This window comes from Phacochoerus africanus, chromosome 12 (assembly GCF_016906955.1).
Source record: "Phacochoerus africanus isolate WHEZ1 chromosome 12, ROS_Pafr_v1, whole genome shotgun sequence".
Taxonomy (NCBI): domain Eukaryota; kingdom Metazoa; phylum Chordata; class Mammalia; order Artiodactyla; family Suidae; genus Phacochoerus; species Phacochoerus africanus.
Window position 1 is genome coordinate 27,257,096 of NC_062555.1, and position 22,973 is coordinate 27,280,068.

Here is a 22,973-nt window from a genome sequence, read left to right on the forward strand (position 1 = left end):
TTCTACAGCAGATGCTCCTTGTTTGGCCACATAGCAAATATTCCTGCTGGGTGCTTCCTTTTTTCTTTCATGACCTGAACATACTCTAGTGACTGACGAGAATATGATTGTAATCAACCCATAATGACTTGACAGCACTTTTTTATACACTATTAAACAAGCAGTCATTACCTGATTTAAAAAATTCCTTCAAACGACATGAAATAAGAAACATTAATACAGATATGTCTATTTTTTTTTCTGAAAATGAACAGACGCATTTGATTAATCCTTGGATTCTCACTTGCAAATACTTTAGGAATCAAAGAATAGGCTTGATCCTCAAATTATACTGAGTACTATTCAGTGTTTACTTTCATAATTCTGAGAGTTTAGAACATTTACTCCTTTGGTCTTCATTGTGAAGACTGTCTTCAAAGATTATTGAACAAAGACGATTTTGAAAATGCAATTCTCTTTGAAAGGTCTGCTCATTTTAGATTATACATACTTAACATGTTGCTATCCTCAATTTAAGATTTTTATGATAAAATTTCTTATGATCATAAAAAAGATAGTTTTCTTGTTTAATTTTACTCTGTGTTTTAAGTCAAATAAACATTAACCACCTTGAGTACTTTTTATTTCATTTTGAATCAACTGGATTATGGACACCTTGGATAAGTTTTCCTTGTGTTTTTGATGTACCCCTTTCTGTGTAGCCCAGTATTTAGAATAAATAAGAGCTCAATAAATAGTTGAATTAAAGTAACCCAGTGACCCAGTCACTCTATCTTTTCACCTTGACCATAATCTACACAGTTTGGTCAGCATCTCTTTGGCTTTCTACTGCTCAGAGACACTATGTTAGTTCTAGTTTATTCTTTTTTTTTTTTTTTGTCTTTTTGCCATTTCTTGAGCTGCTCCCGCGGCATATGGAGGTTCCCAGGCTAGGGGTCTAATCGGAGCTGTAGCTGCCAGCCTAAGCCAGAGCCATAGCAATGCGGGATCCAAGCCACGTCTGTGACCTACACCACAGCTCACAGCAACGCTGGATCCTTGACCCACTGAGCAAGGGCAGGGACCGAACCCGCAACCTCATGGTTCCTAGTCGGAATTGTTAACCACTGCACCACGACAGGAACTCCTAGTTTATTCTTTATATATATGGTAATGTGCATGTTTCATTGACTAATCCAGAAATCCCCTATGACTATGAGGATTACAGGGAAACCTGGATGCAAATGATGGATAAGCATTCAACTACACAACTTTCTAACAAGAGTTTCTTTCATGACTCTTGCCATAATGATTCAATAATGTTTGAAAGGTTGATTAGAGCACTATTTTTCAGGGATAAAGAGTGGAATGTCTTCAGAAGAGCCAACATGACTTTAGAAGACAATTTCAAAATGATGGTAGAATTTCTCAGAATTTGAAACAATGTTGCAGAGAGGAAACTACCCTAGTGGCTTCCAGGCCCTCACTGCTACCTTCCCTTGACCTGCAATAAAGTTTTCCTATAGCAGGCTCTGAATGCACATAGACATACCCAATTGGTGTTTTAAAATAGTGAATACTTCCAAAGATGTTTTCAAGCAAGTGAAAAATACATATGGTAGGAATCCTTTCAGATGTAGCATATAATTAAAAAAAGAGTATTCTACTGCTGTTTGTGGAATGAATGAGTTTCTGTAGGGAGTTTCACTACCTGACATTAAATCAAGAACTTTTTTTTTTTTAAGAAAGTGGAGAACTAATAAGAAAATTTTCAGGCAATGACTTACATTTCTTCTTTAAGAGAGAAGTTGATTTGAGTCAGAGTTTCACATCTAGAAATATTCAGTTGATTAATGCTTAAAGAATCACGTGAGAGAAAGTGTTATGAGTGCAACCCAGTTTCTCACTAAATCAAATTTTAGTTGTTTACAGAAATTTTAGAAAATGTCACAAAAAATTGAGAAGTTTGAGGCTTTTTAATCCTTGACAGAACCCATTATATGTGGCCCAAGATTGAGATTATCTACAGATTTTTTTTTACAAACCATGAGAATATGAATTATGTTAACAGCCAATATCTCCCCAAGTCCTAACAGTCAATAAACATTTTAAATTGATTGCAAAATGGCTACATCATAATTCAATAGCCCTGTCCGTGGATTTAATTTTGCCCTTTTGTAAGGATTATTGGTAGCTGCATTCTTTTGGCTGTAGGCCTTTATAGCTGGACTTTCATGCTACTGTAAATTGTCTCATAGCCAAATTCAGTGCATTTACTAAAATGCCATGGGATTAATTTACAAATGTGCAACCATTACTAATGTACTTTTTGGAGGCATTGCTTCTGTTAAGATGGGATAGCAGAATAGAATATGTTGATGAGGTAAAGGAGATAAAAATAGGAAACTGATGAGCCATAGGGAAATATGACAGAACAAACCGCTTTCATAAAACAGGTAAAATTGGCGTGGAAATGAAGGTTGTTTTATCTACACAGGTCAAATTCTATTGCATTGATGTTCAAGAGAGTTCAGCACAGGAAGTTTAGATAAATAAGTAAAATAAATGGGCTTTTCCATGGTGCTTATGTGTGTTCTATTTCAATCTTCCTCATAATAGAACTCATTAGAGCGATCAGACCCGCACACCCAAGAATGGATTATATAGCACCATGTGAGATAGGACCAGCCTCCTTTCCACAGGTAAGCCCATCTTGCATTAGTCAAATGCTTTATTATTCTGCTGATTTTGCCCACACCTATCACTTCACATTTCAGGATGATAAGGGAAGAAGAGCCAGGAAGAAACGCACTTAGAAACACAGGTGAAGAGTCTGGCTTCTGGATTCAAACGCTAGCCCTACCCTCTAGGTATTTCAGCATCTTGGACTTACTACTTAGTCAACCTTTCGAAGTTTCCTCGTGTCCCAAAGAGGGATAATAATGGGGCGTACATCCCAGAAGTGTGGACGAGAATTAGATGCAGGGTACATGGCAATCCTATTGGCTGGTTGTAAGCACTTAATAAATACCCCCAGTATTGTGAGGTATATAGGGTGGCATGTTGGGCTGTTTACAAATGAACAAACTGAATAACCAAGAGGTTAAGTGCCACTCTAGGAACTTTGATGTTTCTTATTGAAACTAATTGACTTGGCTTTATCTTTAGGAGGACTTTTATCAAAACTCATTTTATGAACCAAATGGAACTCTTGTGCTTTCATCTCTCTGTGTTTTCCTTTATCCAGGCATTTTTAAAGAGACACCTGAGAAATGGAAAGAATTCTATCCTATCACTCTAGATAATTTATTCCATGAATTTGAATTTCTTTCTTCTCTCTTCAGACCTCAGTTTCTTTGTCTCCTTGTAATCTCTAAGTCCTTTTCTGGTTGAAAATAATATTATTTCACACATGTATAATTCAACTCTTGAACTCTGATGTTTGACTCTAATAAATATCTTAAAAGAAAAGAATCCACCTTTTGACCATAAAAGTGTTGTATTTTATTCTATGCATATTTTTTAGGCATTGCACTTCCCTGGGTCGGTTCTTTCTTTGGTTTAACATCACATTTCAAAAAAGTTATAATGGAAATTCAGATGCATAAATTCAACTTAATGTTGACAGCAGTTCTGAAATTAAAAATTTCCTAACAAGTCCAAATGTGATCATTAATGTATAATGTATTAACATGTGCTTCTCTTATAATGTACCACAACTTCACATAATAACAGTGTCCAAATTGAAGTAAATATTTCTGAAATTCGACATGATTTTCATTAAATATCTAATTTTGTATTTTCAGCTAAGAAACTACATTTTAGACTTACTGTGACCTGCTGTTGCATCTTTTATTTTTCCTATATTTCTTCCTTTCTAAAGTTTAGGCTTCTATGATTATTTCAATAAAGTGATTTTATTTTTGAAACGAGGGGGAAGAAAAATCACAGACATTTCCGCAATTTCATATGATGGCTAGTTTAACGACCATTGATACTTGATTTTTGCATGCTGTGGATGTCAATAAAAGTGATTTAATGTACTAAATTCATGAAATCTATTGGATCTACTCTGTGTTTATAAATGATTCTAGAGGCAGAGATAACGTTGATGGACCAATAGATTTAAAAAATTAGTTTCTGTCTGCTTCATGAGATGACGTGCGTGGTGGTTGATTAAATTTTTTTAAAGTTTTATTGAAGTATAGTTCATTTACAAGGCTGTGATAATTTCTGCTCTACAACAAAGTGACCCAGTATATGCGTATGCGTAAGTTGATTCAACTGTTGATTACAGTTCTTTAAGTGACATATTAAATCTGTCTTCTAGGCTTTAGCAGAAAAAAAGCCCTTGATATAGTTCTAACTTTTTCATGTTTCAGGTGGGTTTTTTTTTTTTTTTTTTGGTAATTCATTTTAGATTGACTACTTAACTCCCTTGGTGTGATAGTTTCCTCCATAGACCCCTATGCTGCTCCCTTGATGTCTGGCTTGCTAATGTCCCCGCTTCTGACATTTGGAACTCTTAAGTTCAATCCCTTTCTAGTTATCCCCTACCCCCAGAATTTCAGTAGACGTAGGTAGTTATAAACTAGTTTAAACCTAAAGCATCGCCTGAGTTAGCAAGAGATCTTATGATGTACCTAAGTTGTTCATAACATGAGAACCCTGGTAAATTGGCTAACATTCTGGTTATAATTGTTGGCAAAATTCCTCCACAGCTTCTCAAGGATCCAATTCCCTATCCTAAAAATAGTGGGAGGGGTAACTCAACATATAATCACTTGGGAAGTATTTTGAGGATGGCTATTATGTAACTCTTAGTGTTAATGACTAAATCAGCATTTGGAAAACCCCCAAAGTCATATCATACAGTTGCAGTAATTACAGTCAAGATCTACCCCACAGTGAAGCCTTTTTTTTTTTTTTTTTAAGGTTGTTGTGCAACCCAATGCGTCAAGATTTTTGTGGAGTTTGCAAAAACGATCCTACTCAAAAAGGATCTTTACAAAGAAGTGACCGTGTTGTTCTCTGAGCTGACTTGGCTCATCAGTAAAATGCATTAGCAGAATTGTCAAGATTTTCTTAAGCTATACAATTTTATAAAGGATACTTCACACAGGAAATCAGCAGATTTAGATGAAGAGTACCCTTCAGAAAGCACAGATAGGAATAAAGATCATATACGGAAGACTTTAAACAGAGAAAATTCAAGACTTTAAAGAAACAGTCTTGAATAAGTACAAGTGTGACTCCATGTTCTCAAGGACAGACCTCTGACACACGCGTAATATACTGAGATTAGTTTGAGAGCTCGGAATTCATCGAGTTCAGAATCTCATTGTCAGTTGATCATGCAGGTCTATGTCTCAAGACCTTCGAAATTCACTAGCCCTCATTCTTCAAACTACTGGCAGGGAAACTGAAGTCCAAAAAGAGTCAAAAAGATATTTCATAAAACATCTTCTTACTCCTTACCCAGTGCTCCTGTTGTGTGACTGTGATGAGAAACAGACATAAGAATACTCAAGTGAATGAATGGATGAATGTTTTGAAGAAATAACAAAAAAAAGACCCCAATGAGTGGCACCGACTGGGCAGTTATCTGGGGAGAAATAATATTGATAGCTTGAATGTTAATAAAGATGATAGGAGGCTGAGAAGAGGAAAAGAAAGAAAAAGTTGAACAAATATGTTTGAACAATACGTTTGCAGCTTTGCCTGCCTTGTTATCAAAGGACAGCCTTTTGAGATAGCTTTTCATACCCTTGAGTCTGTTTTATAGTAAAGATGTGTGATGTCTTTGAATAAAAGATGTGGTATACAATACTTGTAATAACAAAGCATTTTAAGTGTTTAAAGCAAAAGAATCTCTTAAGAAACAATGCAGTCAAAATCACTGTGCCATTTTTTTTTTTAACACCTAGCCTAAAAGACCCAGGATGACATTTATTGAGGGCTACAATATCCTCTGGTTAGAACCTGAAAAAAAAAGATGGGGCCATGCATACTTGCCTGTCATATCTTTAGAATATGTTAGCTCAAGTATTGCCTGGAATACATGTTACTAGTGGTTACCAATTCTCCAATTTTGAAATAGCATGTGGTTCAATTAAATGCAAGTTGAAAATAGTTTAGGTGGGGAACACCTTCAAGCATCTAACCTGGGTAGGTTAGTTGTATCTTTTCCCTTTAGGCATTAAGATCTTGACTTAAGTTTTAAAATGACTGTAGGTGTCTCTTGATGTACTGCTGCCTAAATAGCTGGTAAGAAATGACACTCATCTTCATGTAACCCTGAAGTTTTCTCTCTGGAGATTGTGTTTAAGATAACAGGATGGTAAAGAGGCAAGTATGGATTTTGACTCTGAGGCCCTCAGAGATGTATGAGCATTAAGAGGTCTCCATGGCAATGCACTGCCACACCATTCATGCAACACCATAGTAATCTGTGTTCAAATCAAGATCTCCGTTTCAATACACTTTTTCAGAAATGCGTTTGCTTCTGTTTTCTTTTTCTTTTCTTGGCCACACCTGTGGCACATGGATGTTCCTGGGCCAGGATCGAATCTGAGCTGCAGCTGACCTATGCCACAATCTGACCAATGCCAGATCTTTAAGCTATTGTGCTGGGCTGGGGATTGAACCTGTGCCTCAGCAGGGACCTGAGCTGCTGCAGAGACAATGCTAGATCCTTAACCTGCTGTGCCACAATGGAAACTCCCATGTGCTTCTTTTTTTTTTTTTTTTTTTCCTTAAGGGAAATCTGCCTCCAGAAGACAGAGACAAAGAACGCCATAATGTCAGTGCTCATTTCTTTAATTATGATGTTGCTGATATTTTTCTAGCAAACCCCCAAAGAGGTAACTTTGGTGTTCCTTTGAACCATTTAAAATAAGCCTCTCTCTACAAGATGCTATGAGAGTATAAGACATGAAAATTAATATTCATGCATAAAGCTACCTACAACATGCATTTTTGTGAAAATGATAAAATGAGAGCAATGGAGATCATATTAGAGTATAAAGCTTTAGCCATATCACCAATCCCTTATGCAAGGCTTACGATTTAAATGACTCAATTCTACACATTTGAATAAAAAGAAGCAGAAGACATTTTCTCAGTTTCTGAAACCAAGGAAGTTCATTGAGCAGGGCGATGAAATCTTTTAACCTTTTTTTTTTCTTTTTATCAGCATTAGGTTTTTTTAAACCAAAAATAAATAAGTAAATATGGCATCCAATGAATGCGTTTTTGAAAATTTTCCAATAATTTTAAGGTAAATTTAAAAACAGCAAATCTAGGAACTTATAACTGATACTTGGGCCCTTTTTGTTTTCTATCTTTTGACACTTAAGTAGGTGATTAAAGTGTAAAAATGGAGGTGTGAAAAAATGACCTAGAAAACATAGTGATTACTTCTACTGCCAGAAGGACCTCCGGAAATGGCAAAAAAGTTGACATCTTCAATTGTATATGTTTATTTTTTAATGGCTTGGAGTAAATAGAGGGAAAAATGTTAAAAATTATAAATCTTGGTGGTAGAAAGATGACATTGCTTTAGCTGAAATGTTTTCTAAGTTGAAATTTAAGTCTGAAATATTTTTAAATTTAAAATGAAATGTTTTCTACTTTTTAAAATTCTAGCTAAAAAAGACATATTTATGTATGACTCCTTTAGTGAAAATTTAAAACATTTGCTTTCCTTATAAGTTAGAGATTTGTCTCCTCGAAGTTCAAAATTTATATTTAAAATGAGTAAATTTATGTAATTTAGAGAATTGTCTGCTAAACACTCAGCAGAAAGATAAAATAAAATCCTAAATCTCTGTAATGTATTCTGATACCTGAGAGCTTTATTTCTCTTCTGTTTATGTGTGTGCAGCTAATTTTGGGTCATTTTATATGATTTACACAAGTTAGCTAACATTTCAGAGGCATAAACATAGCAATTTTATTCAAAAGATCAATTAATGGATATGTATAAATTGTTTTTCTCTTATATTTATCAAACCCTATGTAAATATGGAAATACACTTTATAGAACTGTTAGAGTGAAAAAGCTTTACTATACTTCAGGATAAAATTCTGGGGAATTTTGTGTTTTCCTGTCTTATTCTGTTAATGCCATTTTTAAAAGTAAAATCAATCCTTTTTAAAAAAGACAAAAACAAAACCTAGAATATAAGAGACCTCTTGTATTACTCAGAGTATACATGTGATTTTTAAAGAAATTGTTATATATGCTCCCCCATCGTTCATTCAAATAGAATTTGTTGAGACAGGAATCATTACTTTAAATATTCTTGCCAAATTTGATCCTGTCAGCATAAGTGCCAAAGCTAGCTGCATGTAAGTTGCACTTGAGCAGCTGTATCTTGAAGAAGAGCTATTGTCACTGTTTATTAATTATAAAAGGAAGTGGATTAAGTTTACGGGTCTTCACTCATTTTACATCATATTAGGCATCATAATTGCTGGATTGTGTGTATGCTCAGCGGACTCTGTTCATTCAGGATTTGAAGTTTGCATATCATGTCTGATAACAGTAAAGCACTTGCAATAATGTTGCACCTGGACCAGGGAGGCGTCAGCAGAGCAGAGGTCAAGACCAGGCCTTAATAAGCATTGACTCCACAGACTTTAGACTCCGTGAAAGGTCCAGACAACCCCTGCAGTGTCATCTTACAGCTCTGATTTTCTTCTTTTCAAGAGGCAGTATAATCCATAAATACAACTAAATCACTAGAAGCTCCGTCTTTGATTTTCATCTTCCAGTTTTTTTTTCCCCCCTCTTCACAGAGATTTGAAAAATTAACCCTCTTTTGTCCTCACACTAACCCAAGAATGCATTTCTTCACAGGCACTGTTGTCGGCTTAAATCTTAAGTCCTTTCAGGGTAAAAGGTACTTTGTAGAGTGGCTGATAACACACAGAGCAGCAGTCAGTGTCTCCTTTCCTGCCAATATAGGGTGAATAATGTCTTGATAGACGACTAAGAGGAATAAGGCAAATGAGTGAAATAGTCCTTTTTTACAAATGTTTCCAAAGCAATACGATTAGATACTTAAACCTTAAATGGAATTTTTGTTTCGCTCTAGTTTCCCATCCCCCAGTGGTTATATTTACACCCAGGCTTCTAGATAATCCATGTGTGTGATGAAAATGTCCCCAAGCACCTTTGTGTGTGTGTGTGTGTGTGTGTGTGTGTATGTGTGTGTGACATATTCCCCTCATTTTGCATGATCTGGTACAGCTCACACTCTCGTGGTCTGACACACATAATCTCTTGTCACACTACTGTTTTCTTTCTCTAGATCAGCCCTTCCTGAAAGAGAAGTTAGACCTTAGCCATTAACACAGTAGTTTTCCTGCAGGAAATACACCCAATGACGTATGCACTACAAGGAGAAAGAGTCCAGCTCACGTGCATCAGCTGAGAGGAGCCGACTACCCCGAGGTGCACTGGCCTCGTGCTGGATGCGAGAACCGTCCAATCGAATGCAGGGGAATCTTTTTATTCTGCCCTCAACGCTGCAGAGTTTCAGGATGCCAAAGAGGTTGGCCTCTGCCCCGACGTATATCCTTTTGAGTTCCTGTACACCCTGGTAGCCCCACTTCCGTCACAGTTTTAAAACATCCAGTTTACAACAGACAGCTCCGAGGGTAAAGCTTAGCTGCATAATTCAGGGGGAAGCCAAGGCTTATCTAAGCTGAAACAGCGAGAACCTAGCACAGCAGGTGGAAGTCTCGAGGGTTCGAATGTGTGCTAGGGGCTGGCGAAGAGCTTTGAGAAGGAGCATCCACACAGATCCAAAGGGGGTCCCGGGAGAGCCAGAGGGGGCTGGTTTCTTCAGCGTCTCGGTCTCAGACAGACCCTCACCGTCTCAGGGAGCCGGAAGGGAACAGCATGGGGCAGACATCTCACACATCTCCCAGCATCAGCACTGGGTATAATTACAATTTCTCCCCTGCTGTTCACCTAAAGCACATGGACACACAGGCAGTCCGGCAGAGGAGCAAACCCTGAGCCCATGGAAAGGGAAATGCTAAAAATCACGTAGTGTTTGGGATTGATCTAGGACCTTGCCAAATCAAAATCCGTCTATTCTTCAGAATAACATGGAAGAAGAGAAAATGGGAGGAGTTCAGAGTCCTCTTTCTTAGTCGCGCCTGCTTTGAATGTCTGAGCTTTGACTCTCTGCAATTACAACACGAATACAACTTTAATAATTCTTCCCAACACTCCATTATCCATCAGCTCCTCTCACAGGCGGGGTTAAATTCATTGCTTGTTCAAATTTGCTGTTTGAAAAGGAAACTTAAGCTAAACATATGTAGAATGGGATACCTTAGATTCTGTATTTTACTTTGATTTTTTGTTTATATTTTGACTTTTTCAGTTTCTAACTATATTTTATCCGTTTAGGGTAATGAAACAGGAATTGGCTGAATCATTGCCATATATAATCATGCCATTTTTCTAATGGATTTTTGTAATTCACAAATCAGTGGGAAAAAATCACCAATATGAATGAGATAAATGAATTAACATAGATATTTAATGGCATGATGAACGTTCTTATGTTTAGGTAATGCAAACTGGCATATATGTGTGTGTGTGTATGTGTATACACACACATTTATATATGACAATCTAAGAAATTAAAATTGCAAGTTTCATAATGAATTGACTTCACATGTTGGTGGCTTAGAACATGCCTTCATAGTTACGAATTCCGTGAGCAACTGTTTTTCAATTTTTGTGTAATCTGGATGCAAAGAAGTTCTAATTGATCTTATCAGTCATAAGGTGCATCTTTCAAACCATTCCACTAGTGTGGCTTTTGATGAGGGCATCCTATTTTTGACAACAAGTAGACCGGCTTGAGATAAATGGTTACCTGAAGAAGAATGAGCAAAGAATTCCAAACAGAGAGAGTGCTGCTATGTGGCCAACAGATTTTCAATAACTCTCATAGTTAGGTTGGAGTTTTTCTTATCTCCATGTACAGCTTTTAAAATATACACCTTTGGTACATGTTTCTTTCTGTCTTTCTTTGTCATAATAATTAGTACCGGTATCAGAAAGAAAACTTGTTTTCTCCTAACATTTTTACTGTTTCTAATATTAAATTTTTAAAAAGAGAACACTGTGGATGCTTTGCAGTAATAATAAACTTTGAAAAAAACTGAGTCGACAACTTGTCAAAAAGGAAAAAAAAAAGAGAATTTACATGCGTACTTTTACAGCATATATGATTTGCTAAACTACACTATATAGAACATCTTAAATTCTTGATATAGCTTTTCCTACTCCAAGTCCAAAATAAATGCGAAGAAAAAAATTTTTTTAATGATAACTATACATAGAATGAACCCAAGAATTTTAGATAGTGGCTATTTTCATAATAAATTTAAATATATATATATATATATATATATATATATATATACACACACACACACACATATATATATTTCAATAGTGATGACTCATTTAAGTGACAAGGAAAATAAATTTAGTATCATCACTCTTTCATCTTAATTCAACCATTATGCTAAATTTCAGTGCAATTTTTCAAATAAATGGCTCACCATCTAGGTGAGAGCCTGTGGCTGAAAATGATAACTTTAAAACACAATTACTTGTGATGAAATGGCAGAAACAGCCAACTCAAGACATTTGCATGGAGGATGCATCTTGCAGCGATATGAATAGGAGTAAAAATTAAATATGTTCAATTAGTTTAGATTGGCTGGTAAGGGGAAAACACAAAGACAAAAACGGAGGCAGGGAGGTTTACAATGCCTCTACTGATTTCTCCACTGGCCCTTCCTCTGCACATGGTCAATTAGAATTGAAAATCCTGTGCTGATTTCATTCGCTGGAATTTTTAAGCAGGTCAGGAAGAAAGATGTTATTGAAAGGAAAAGTCTCATCTAAATAAGAAAGGCACACAGGGCCATCTGGTCTTAGCTGTACATATAAAAAGTTATTTCAGCTGAACTGCAGGCTTGACGTTTCAAAAGATACGCCAATAATCAACCCCAAATCTCTTTGGGGTGAAATATCCCCAATGTCTCTCTCTCAGCCTCCGAATGTGCGATACATAGTTCATGTCCTATCTGTGGTTCCTGTGTGTATCTGACCCCAGTGCCTCCCTGGGCTCAGGGAGTTTCAGGCAGCGGGACTTTCAATCACTCTTCGGACATGTCTCCCTGGTGGACCTTTTGAAAATTGTGAAAATGACTTTGAAGGTTTTCACTCAAATGGATTTTGAGGGCAGTCTCCATGCAGGCTTGGAAGGATAACATTTGAGGCATGAAGCCACCAAACCAGTTCCTCTTCCTTCCTTCTGGCCTTCTCTCTGCAGTGCCCAGGCGTCCACTCAAATTAATCCCAAATCCTATGCCTAAAGGCTAAGTTTGGGGCGGGGAGGGGGGAAACCCCAGTCTCTCTTTTCATAAAGAAAAATTATGACTGTGAGGCTGCTTGGAAAAATCATCTTCCTAATGGTAAGAAACAGAGAGGTTTTTTTTAAAAAAAAAATATTTTGTGCTGTTGGCCAAATGACTATCATATGTTTTGATCCAGTGAAAATAGTTTTGGATATGAGGCATCTGCAATAATTACATTATCAGTACATTAATTTGACCAATATCTGAGCAGACCCCCTCTGCTAGCTTAGACACAGGTAGCTAACATTGCCATACAAATTTCACTGGATCGAACTATGCTAATATTCTAACTCAGGAGCACTGTAACAACACTGATCATAACACAATACCAACAATTATTTTTGATCATAAGACTTCGTTCAAATCTATAATTTACACCTACGACGCATACTACGCGAGGTACAAAAATACATGGTTATAGTGTCAACACATGCTAAGCAAGAGTACAGGTTTTAACTAAAGTCTTCAGATAAATAATTGAATTAAGTATATTCTAATATATGAAACACAAGAATGTTGATATACCCCTGACATAAGATGTCTTTGATTGTTTTTGTATATCTACTATGTTTGTTCTGCCATTTCAAATAAATCATTCCTATTGTGTAAGAAGAATAAACTGTACTATAGTAAATTGTTCTTTCTCCGTTATGCTCTGAAAAACCATTTGTTCTTGAATTGGCGTTACGTAGTTCAACTATTTCAATCAAGTCCATTATCTTCTTTTCTTGAAAGATGCCTTTTTTTGTAACCTGCATCCCCAGTGGGCCACGCCATGTTTTGTTTTTAGAAAGTAAGTGAACTTTAAATCCAACTCTTTGCTAGCCTTTTAGTCTTTGAGAAAACAATTTGAGGATTCATCCTCAGGCAAGAACGCCACTATATGATGGAAGAACTGTTTATGTAAAAACTATGGAGTCAGGTCCAAGACTTTCTCAGAAAAGTTATTTATTAGTTCACATTGGAGTTTTACCCCATAGAATGTCACCTAACTTGTGTAGCTTGCTTTTCTTAAGCAAAAAATGCGTCCGTTCTTTAAGCTACATACTTTTCTCAATAATGTTAACTTGAAAGCCAAAAAAAAAAAGAAAAGAAAAAGAACAAAAAATTTTTCACTGGTTTTAAAACAATCACACAACAGCAAAAATTAATTTGTGTGTTGGCATATAAGCAATGCTGTTCATGTACATATTATTTGCAAATCTGTTCAACATTAATCCTTTTCTAAGTATGAAAGTTCTTCTAAGAAAGAAGCATTAAATGCACATACGAAAATTAAGAAAATAATGTGTCAAATATTCCCCACGTAAGAACTGGTAAGTACACCCAGTTGTCCTGTCCTAATGAAGATTAATTTAAACTATGGACCAAAACTTGGTAATTAGGAGAAGTTATGTGTACACAGTTGTTTTATGTTTATATCTCAGATATGTCCATGTGTTTTGTTAAAATTATTAAACTTTGTTCCATTTGAGTTAAGTGGAATAAAATAATGTACTTAAATACACACATCATTAAAAATCTGAACGCTTGCTTGGTGAATACCTGTTTAGCATAAGACCCATAAAAGAGACTTGAAAATAAATACAAACGCTATACCAGCCCACACAATTTTAATCCAACTCTCATCTAACCCAGAGCACGTGAAATGAGCATTGCTTTCCAAATCATTTGTGTAGATTCTTTCCTTACATAATAAGTAAATAGTAAAAATGATCTAATAGATTTCAAAAATTTGAGTGGCACATAAAAATCACCAAGTCATAACAAATATCGACATTGTAGCCTTTTTACCCCAATGATTGCAAAATGCTCACCATTTCTACATCCTATTCACGTCATTGAAATTCAGCCACCTCTAAAATGTTCAACCAGCATATTAATAAGGCTTCCCAGAACGAGGAAACTCTGCCTGCCTACATATATCTTGATAAATTTGGCCATACTGCCCATAACACATCTTCAAGAGAAAGATAGTTACAAATAAAACAGTCCTTTCCTGTGGGAGTCGGTTAACCCCACACACATGTGAACTTCCTATGGGCATACACCCAACAGACACTGGCGATTAGGTGATTGAAAATGTGGCCCACAAAGGCGAAATTTTATATGTGATGACATCACCAGCAAACCTGGGTTTCTCCGTGATAGAACGAGATACGTGCCTGGCTGAGTGTCTCTTGAACGAGTGAGAGAGAGGGAGAGAGAGATGCTTAAAGAACAGCATCATCAGACACGATAGAACCTTCTGCAAGCTTTGCAAGAATTGTTCACAGACCTTTGACATTTTCCAGATTTCATACAGCTTCAGTTCATCCAAAAATGCATTTCCCGCACAAGCAAATCCTGTTTTGTTGCGTTAGCACGCTGTTCATCCTAACATATCCCGGTGGGTCGGTGGAGATGTGATTTCTGTACCCAATGAGGCGCATGCAGCTGTATACTATGCGGAGGGAGTTGCAGCCCACCTCCCCCCCGCCACAACCTCCGGGGACTTGCATTTGAACGGAGAAGACGTCTCCGTTTTCGAGGCAACGAAAGGGTTAAAAATTGAGGCTGTCTGGGGTAAGAGAAAGGGGATATTGTTGTCTTTAATCTTTCCGCAGTATGTGTAAGACTTCCATCCCGGATCTGCACAGAGCAGGGGGATAGGCCAGGCAGGGATTGCGTGCAGGCTCCTTGATTGTAGAGGGGGACCTGGCTGGAGTCCAGACAGGCTGGGGCTCTGTTGATCATTATGTCTGGCCTTCAGGTGTCTGGGCACACAGTGGGCCGTGGTGGGGGAGGTGTGGATAACAGGAGAGCAGACAAAGAAAAAAAAAATGGTGTATTTAAAAAAGATTATGCGAAGATGTGTGTCCAAGCCCTCTTTAAAAAAAAAAAAAAAAAGCCTCCCGAACGTCTTGGACTTTTATAATTAGAACGCAAGCTCTGCTCTGGCAGATCTCTTTAAGCCATAATTAGTTATGTCTGGAGCCTTTGAATAATTCCTTTCCATAATTGATGGAGTTAATATTCTCTTTCAAAAAAATGAGAAGGACGATGTTTTCTTCCAAACTCCCCTTTGGCTGGAGGTATTGCCCGTCAAAATCTGCATCAGTGAAAAATCACATCGGTTGGATTTACTGTTTAATTTCTTAGGCGACTTAGCTGATAACTTTTTAAGGATTTGGATGATTCTAGAAGTGAGGGCATTAAGGCATTGCTGGTTTACCCTCGCTGCATGTAGAAAGAAAGCAATAGCACCGGATCATTCTCCCCCATTTGTTTCCAATTATTTTATTAATTAAAAAAACTGCTTTGTATGTTGCTTCTGTTGGAAACTCCATCAAAAAAAAAAAAAATCTTACCATGAATGTGACTTCAATGCTAAGGATACCCTTGCGTGCCAGTCCAAAGAAATCCCCAATTACTTTATTCTTTAAGCATTCTTCTATAAAGAAGCTTCGGCATGCTTCCTCCCTACCCCCACATCCTCACTCCACCCTATTAGGAATTTCAAAAAAAAAAAAAAAAATCTTTATACATGGAAGGCTGGATCCTGGGACAGAAAGCTGTCCTTTGCTTCTGTCTTTACACTGGCCCCTTTCAGTAGCCTCTCCCTTCTGCCGGGACGTGCTTTCATATTTTGTGGACTAAAACCCTAAAGACCAGTTCGGTCTCTATTATGATTAGAACATGAAAAGTGGTGGTTGAAAAAATAAATAAAAAGAAAGCCCTGGCTTGAAGCCATTGTTCAGAATTTAAGAGCTCCTTGCCCCAAGTGTCTTAGCCGTCTTTCATAGCTAATTATAATAACTGTCAGATGTCTGGAGAGTGGCTGGTGTCCTTGTCAGTGGAGTCAGCAAAGTTTGCCTTTTATTTTTCTTGGGAACGGATCGAATCTGATTAGACCTCAAGAGCGAAAAGAAGTGAAGTTAAGTACATATGTGTGTGCCTTCATTTTTTTCTTCCGAACAAAGCAGCGTGCCGGAGCACTGTTCCAAGGTGCAGCCTCCTGCAGCTCCTCTTGGAATGCCTGACTTTTATTTTTCATTCTTTATCTTTAACCAAATCAAGCATGCAACAATTGTTTTGGAAACCTTTTCCTGCCAGCTGAACACCCTTCTGTACACGCATAAAAGAGGAGCACCAAAAAAACCACATCTTCACATATTGGATGCTTATGACATAAAACTATTGGAACCAGTACCCTGGATGGAAAGAAATGTATACTTACAATTTCAAAACGCTTATTTGTGCTCGTTCCTGGTCCCTGGAGGCACAGCAGAGGCTCTGGCTGGACGGTCTCTGATGCAGGTGCAGAATCCCTGATTCCAGGAAGGAGGGAGAGAGCAAAGTGTTTTCCCAAAGTCCCTCGGAACTCAGGCACTTGTGCCCAGGCATTCCTTGCTCCTGTGAAAGCCGTACTATCTGCAGTTCTGAATTGAACTAAATTACAGCCCATGTGAAAGACAGGGGCAGTGAGTCACGTGGGAGATACACAGCTATCCTATTGGCCACTGAGACACAGCTTAGGCATTCTGCCTTCTCCTCCATTGGTGAAGAGTTAAAAATGAAAGCACTTGGGTCCTCCTCTCCAGCTTATTTGTCCTTTATGTGTGGAAGAATGACTGTAGGATTTTACAGTGACAGAATTAGTTAGGAGACGGACTGAAGTCATCCTTCACGGAGCCTGGTGGGAGGGGACTGGAAGAGCTCAGCTTTTTCAAGATTTTTTTTTTTTTTCCCTTTTTATCCCCCTGCCCTGCAGTTTTGTCTGTGATTTGCCTGTCTGCCTGTCAGGGAAATATGTGTGTGTGTGTGTGTGTGTGTGTGTGTGTGTTTCCTCAGTTAACTTTGGAGGTGGCAGAAAGTAAATTATCCTCTTATCCCTTTGCCGAACTCGGTCATGTCTGGAAGCACAAAATCAATTTTGCTTCAATGATGAATGTTCAGATTTTATTTTGATGTGGAAAGAAGCCTAATTGCCATTCTAAACAGTCGACGTTGTACATTAGAGATACCCAGAAACAGAATTAACTTTTCTGAGTAGCTCCTACATAGCGGGGAGAATAACCCTGGAAAAGGTTAAAACGCAACACTATCAAAAAAGCTTCAGTTAAGCAGGGCAGAAGAGGAAGTATACTTTCCCCATATTGTTCTTTTTTTTTTTTTTTGGGTCATTTTAGGGCCACACCCAAGCATATGGAGGTTCTCAGGCTAGGGGTCTAATTGGAGCTGCAGCCGCCGGCCTACGCCAGAGCCACAGCAATTCGGGATCTGAGCCGCGTCTTCGACCTACACCACAGCTCATGGCAAAGCCAGATCCTTAACCCACTGAGCAAGGCCAGAGATCAAACCCGTAACCTCATGGTTCCTAATGGGATTCATTTCTGCTGTGCCATGATGGGAACACCCCCCAAACTGTTCTTTAATTTCCCTCTTTTAATAATAACCATAAAAAAAGGGCAGCCAAAAGGCACTTTTCAGTTGTCACAGCATTAAGTCACCTGGTTGCTAAAAGTCTCCAGTGCATTTGTGAGGATTTAGAGGTGCAAGTCCCCTAAGGGAACCTCAGACCCTTAGACACCATCACATCCCGTATGTGAAAGCCGTACTATCTGCAGTGGCTAAAGGTGAGGGTGGCTAAAGGTGAGGGAGGAGGTCTCTGATGGGCAATACCTCTCGATCCATTTACCCTGATCCAGGATCCAGATGTGTAAAAGAAATGAAGGAAACACCCGAGGGAGTAGGACTCGTTTGCTTTTCCTTGCAAACCTCCTAAGAGCCCGTCACTCTGTTTCATGAAATTGTTTAACATGTGACAACTCGTAGGCTAAGTTTCATTACTTTCATTTCCTGGGGACAAAACCGGACTCAGTTGCTTTTACCATCACGGTCCTGCTTGACGTGCACAACCACCTCTGATTTTTCTGTCGACTTTTTTTTCCCAGAAGAACCGTGATGCTCCCTTGCAGGCACCTGGCTATTGTATCCGCCAGGGGATGCGCCAAGCACATCCCATCCCATCCTGTCCAGTCCTTTCAGTTATCCTTGGGTTAGCTCTGGTCATCTCCGAGGCAGAGCAGAGGAAAGGAGGCGGATACTCAGTTCCACAAAGTTGGTAGTTGATGGCCCTTGATTCAAACCAACGCTCCTCCACTTTACACACCGTACAGGTTTTCATCATGGTGAGGCCAAAGTTGTTTTGTTTTGTTTTTTTTTCCCCTTTCTGATGCAACACATTTGACTATTTCACACATACGGCATTATGTGAAATATTCACATTTCACTCAGTGGATGCAGAATATCTGCTGTAGTCACATAAGTGTGTTTGGTTCAGACCCACATCATACCATTAAGTGACCCACACGGGACGGTAAATTGGTCTTAGAAGGGCAGTAGACTATATTTGAGTCTGGACCCCCTGAAGGAGCCTTGTGTGGTCATTCAATCAGAGAAGCATCCACATTTATGGAAGGAACAAACTTTCCCAGCACATCAGTCTGGGCCTTGAGGTGTTTCATGGCTGGTCTGGAGCTTGAAACACATCGAACCCTAGGGTAAGTCAAATCCTGGATCCTTTCCTAAATAGTGTCAAAAGTTCCTCATATTAAGAATATCAAGAACCTCTTGGAGTTTCCTGGATGTGTCCTCCCTGCAACCACAGAAATTAAAGGAAACATCCACTCACACTGCCTACCCTTGTGGGGTCTGTTTTTCTTTTTTTTTTTTTGTCTTTTGTCTTTTTGTTGTTGTTGTTGCTATTTCTTGGGCCGCTCCCGCGGCATATGGAGGTTCCCAGGCTAGGGGTCGAATCGGAGCTGTAGCCACCGGCCTACGCCAGAGCCACAGCAACGCGGGATCCGAGCCGCGTCTGCAACCTACACCACAGCTCACGGCAACGCCGGATCGTTAACCCGCTGAGCAAGGGCAGGGACTGAACCTGCAACCTCATGGTTCCTAGTCGGATTCGTTAACCACTGCGCCAGGACGGGAACTCCTGGGGTCTGTTTTTCCCCTTGAGGAGTGTCAGCATCTTTACCTGTGCTCCCTGTCGCTCACGGCAGCTAGGCCGGGCTACCTACAGGTGGGTAGGCAGAATTAGACAATCATCTTATTTATTTATTTATTTATTTTGTCTTTTTGCCATTTCTTGGGCCGCTCCCACGGCATATGGAGATTCCCAGGCTAGGGGTCCAATCGGAACTGTAGCTGCCAGCCTACGCCAGAGCCACAGCAACGCAGGATCCGAGCCGCGTCTGCGACCTAAACCACAGCTCACGGCAACGCCGGACTGTTAACCCACTGAGCAAGGGCAGGGATTGAACCTGCAACCTCATGGTTCCTAGTCAGATTTTTTTTTGACCTTGTTCTTTCATTGAGTGGCTCTGAGTTTTCCCTACCTTGCCTTTCCTTCCTGTCATCCAGAACTTTTCTAAGTCCACCTTCTCATACAGCACCCAGGTGACAATATCAAGTTTCTCCACTCTATTGAAAATATTCCAAGGACGGGGTTATATCTCACTATTTTTTAAGCCCTCCTAATGCCCATCACAGCAAAGATGAGATACACATGTGCTGGTACTTTTTCTTTCTTTTGTCTCCCAATGATCAATTCATGAGCATCCATCAGCTATGAAATAACTCTGGGACGATAATGTGTGAAAAACAACAACCACCTTTTAAAATGAAGTTAAAGTAAAGGGGTCAGACACTGGAGGACAAGTGGGGAAATTACTTGGAGACCACGGACTGTCCCCAATATTGGTCCAGATTAATCATGTAGAACAATGGCCCTGACTGCGCCGAAGTTCCCAGCGTTGCCACGTGTTTACTTAACTCCTGTTGGCTGCCATCTATCAACCTTTTCTGTCCTTCTCATTCACGGGGGACCAGGCTTCCGGTTCTCAGATTTCCTCTTTATCACCAGCACCTTGGTTTGGTCCCGTGTTCACAAGGATGGATGCCCAACCCTGTACTATCTCGGTTCACTGACCTCCCCCATCCCGGTGACGGCCGCCTCCACTCCCACCGCTGTCACCCACGCCTGCACTGCACAGGCTAGGACAGTTTACCCTGGAGATTGGAAAATGCACCCACATGCTCTGGAACTACCACCGTCAACCCTTCCAACTCAGTCCTGTGCCTCCTGTTCCTTCCTTCTGATCCCTCCAGTTCGTTTGCGTCTCCACTGTCTCCGTCTCCATCACTACCTTCTCCCTTTCATGCCCTTTCCGTCCATGCTTCTTGCCTGTGAGAGCTCATGGTTTAGGACATCAGACAGCATCTGGGCAATATCCCCAACTTTCCTGCCCTGTTTTCCTTCTGACACCCCATCCAACCACCAGAGAAAATTAATCCAACGGATTCTCTCCTCTAGGCTCTTCTGGGCTTCCAAGAGCTGCAAAATAAAAGTCTAATGTCGAAAAAAGGGGCTACTATGAACTCATAGTGTCCAAATTGGCCTCATCACCGAACGCTGCAGGAAAGTTCTTGGCCCATTCATTCTTGCCTTCACCATCCAGAATGCTCTACGAATTTGCTCTACATATTGCATGGACATTAACTCCCTTGCCCACTCAGAAATGTTTTCTTCCATGCTTCTGCCTTTCTCAAATCACCAGCAGCTCTCTGCCTGCTCAGCACTTCATGGTAGTGTTTAAAACTCCTCACTTCTCTTCAAGACTTAGAAGCCCCTGCCAATGGTCCCAGGACACCTTCTCTATCCTGTCCTTCCTGGACAAATCTCTTGGAAGACTGAGTGCCACACAGTTTCAACTTTCTTTTTTTCTCATTTCCCTGCCTGCTGAAATCTGGCTGTGTCCTCACCATGCTGTGTTGATAAGACCACCCGTATCTCTGTGTTGCTAAATCCCAGGCATTTTTTAAAAAAATTTTTTGCTATTTGGCTTCTTTGAAACATCCATGCAGATGGTCACTCCCTCTTTCTTGAAGTGGTTTCTCTTTTTGGCCTCATGTGCTCCTGGGTTTCTTCCTCCCCTTTTATATCTTTCTTGCCTCTTGTGTGCGGTGCGTTTGTATTTTTCAGTCTTTCAGAAGCACTCTTCTCTTCTTCCTCATTCCCCTCTGTGGCTTGGATGACAACCCTGCACAGATGCTTACCATCCTCCTAACTGCAGCCTGGACTTTCCTCCCGAGCCCCAGGACTGTAGATCTTGCTGACCACGTCTCCTTGACACCTCATACCCAATCCATTCATCATCTCCTCTGACCTGGGTAAGTGTCATAGCTTCCTATCTTTGTGAATAGAACCTCTCGGGACCAAAGTCAGAAAACTTAGGGCTCATATTTAAACCTTCCTTTTCTTTCCCCAGACTCATGATCAGCATGCCCAGTGGTGGCTTGAATCTGCCCACCTTGCTCCATCTCCTTCCTGCTGAAGATGCTTTAACATGCACAATACCCCTCTGTCTCCAGTCTGGCTCATGCCTACTTCTTCATGACTGTAACAGTCTTTTCTCAAACCTGAAGTTCTTTAAAGGGAACCCTTCCATGACCTCTAGTATCCTGAAGGCAAAACTCAAAGTCCTCTGAGGAGCCTGTTTTGTCATCTCCTAGTTTATCTAGAAAACAATGTACGGGAATGTTCAACCCTCCTTCCTAGTTTACAAATGCTACTATAAATTACACCAATTAAAATTAACCTGCATAAAATTTTAAGTAAATTTAAAAATTCAAGACATGAAGTTTACATAATGAATGCATACATTTAAAAATTAAAATGCATACATTAACCTTGGCCTCCAAATCCCTTGACGGCTTCAAGGAAAACTGATACGTCAGCAAAGCACAACATTGGTCTAGTGGTTTGGAGAACACTCAAGGGAACTGATATCGTGGTTCTAGACCATAAAGACAGAGCAGATTAAGTACCTTTCTTGTGAGGGAGGAATGGAGGTTTCCTTTCCCCTGGCCTGCAATCTGTTTCTCTTGAAACTCTAGAGGAGTTCCAAGAATCTTAAATGTTTTTACACACGTCCTCCCCTTCCAAGGGTCTGTAAACCCGAAGGCTTCCTACACGTAAAAGAACTAATTGCAGTTATGAGGGTGGACAAATTACAAGGCTTTGCATTTTCTCGGGTCCCCTTCCCCCCATTGGCATGCCCTCCAATAAGTGAATATTGCAGGTTCGTCTTCCAAACAGATCTCCTATGGGCGGCCTCTCCCCATGCCTCTCACTGCCGTGTGTGTCCAAGGCACTATTACCTCCCATGAGCATTAGTATCATCACCTTTATCTGGTATCTTTGAGTCTGGTATCAACTTTATCTGGAATCCATGAGCACTCATTCCCAACCACCATCAGAGTTTTTTTTTTTTTTTTTTTGATCTTTTTGCCTTTTCTAGGGCCGCTTCCTATGGCATATGGAGGTTCCCAGGCTAGGGGTGGAATCGGAGCTGTAGCTGCTGGCCTAGGCCAGAGCCACAGCAACATGGGATCTTAGCCACGTCTGCAGCCTACACCACAGCTCACGGCAATGCCAGACCCTTAACCCACCAAGCGAGGCCAGGGATCAAACCTGCAAC

The 22,973-nt window shown here is 39.7% G+C and overlaps 1 long non-coding RNA gene across 1 annotated transcript in view; it reads right to left on the reverse strand.

Annotated features, from left to right (window-relative positions):
• Positions 1-16,867, reverse strand: part of LOC125112541 (uncharacterized) — an 80,091-nt gene extending 63,224 nt beyond the window's left edge. The window contains exon 1 of the long non-coding RNA XR_007131172.1: positions 16,661-16,867. This is a non-coding gene — a long non-coding RNA (uncharacterized LOC125112541). The remainder of the gene's footprint in view (positions 1-16,660) is intronic.
• Between the last annotated feature and the right edge of the window lie 6,106 nt (positions 16,868-22,973).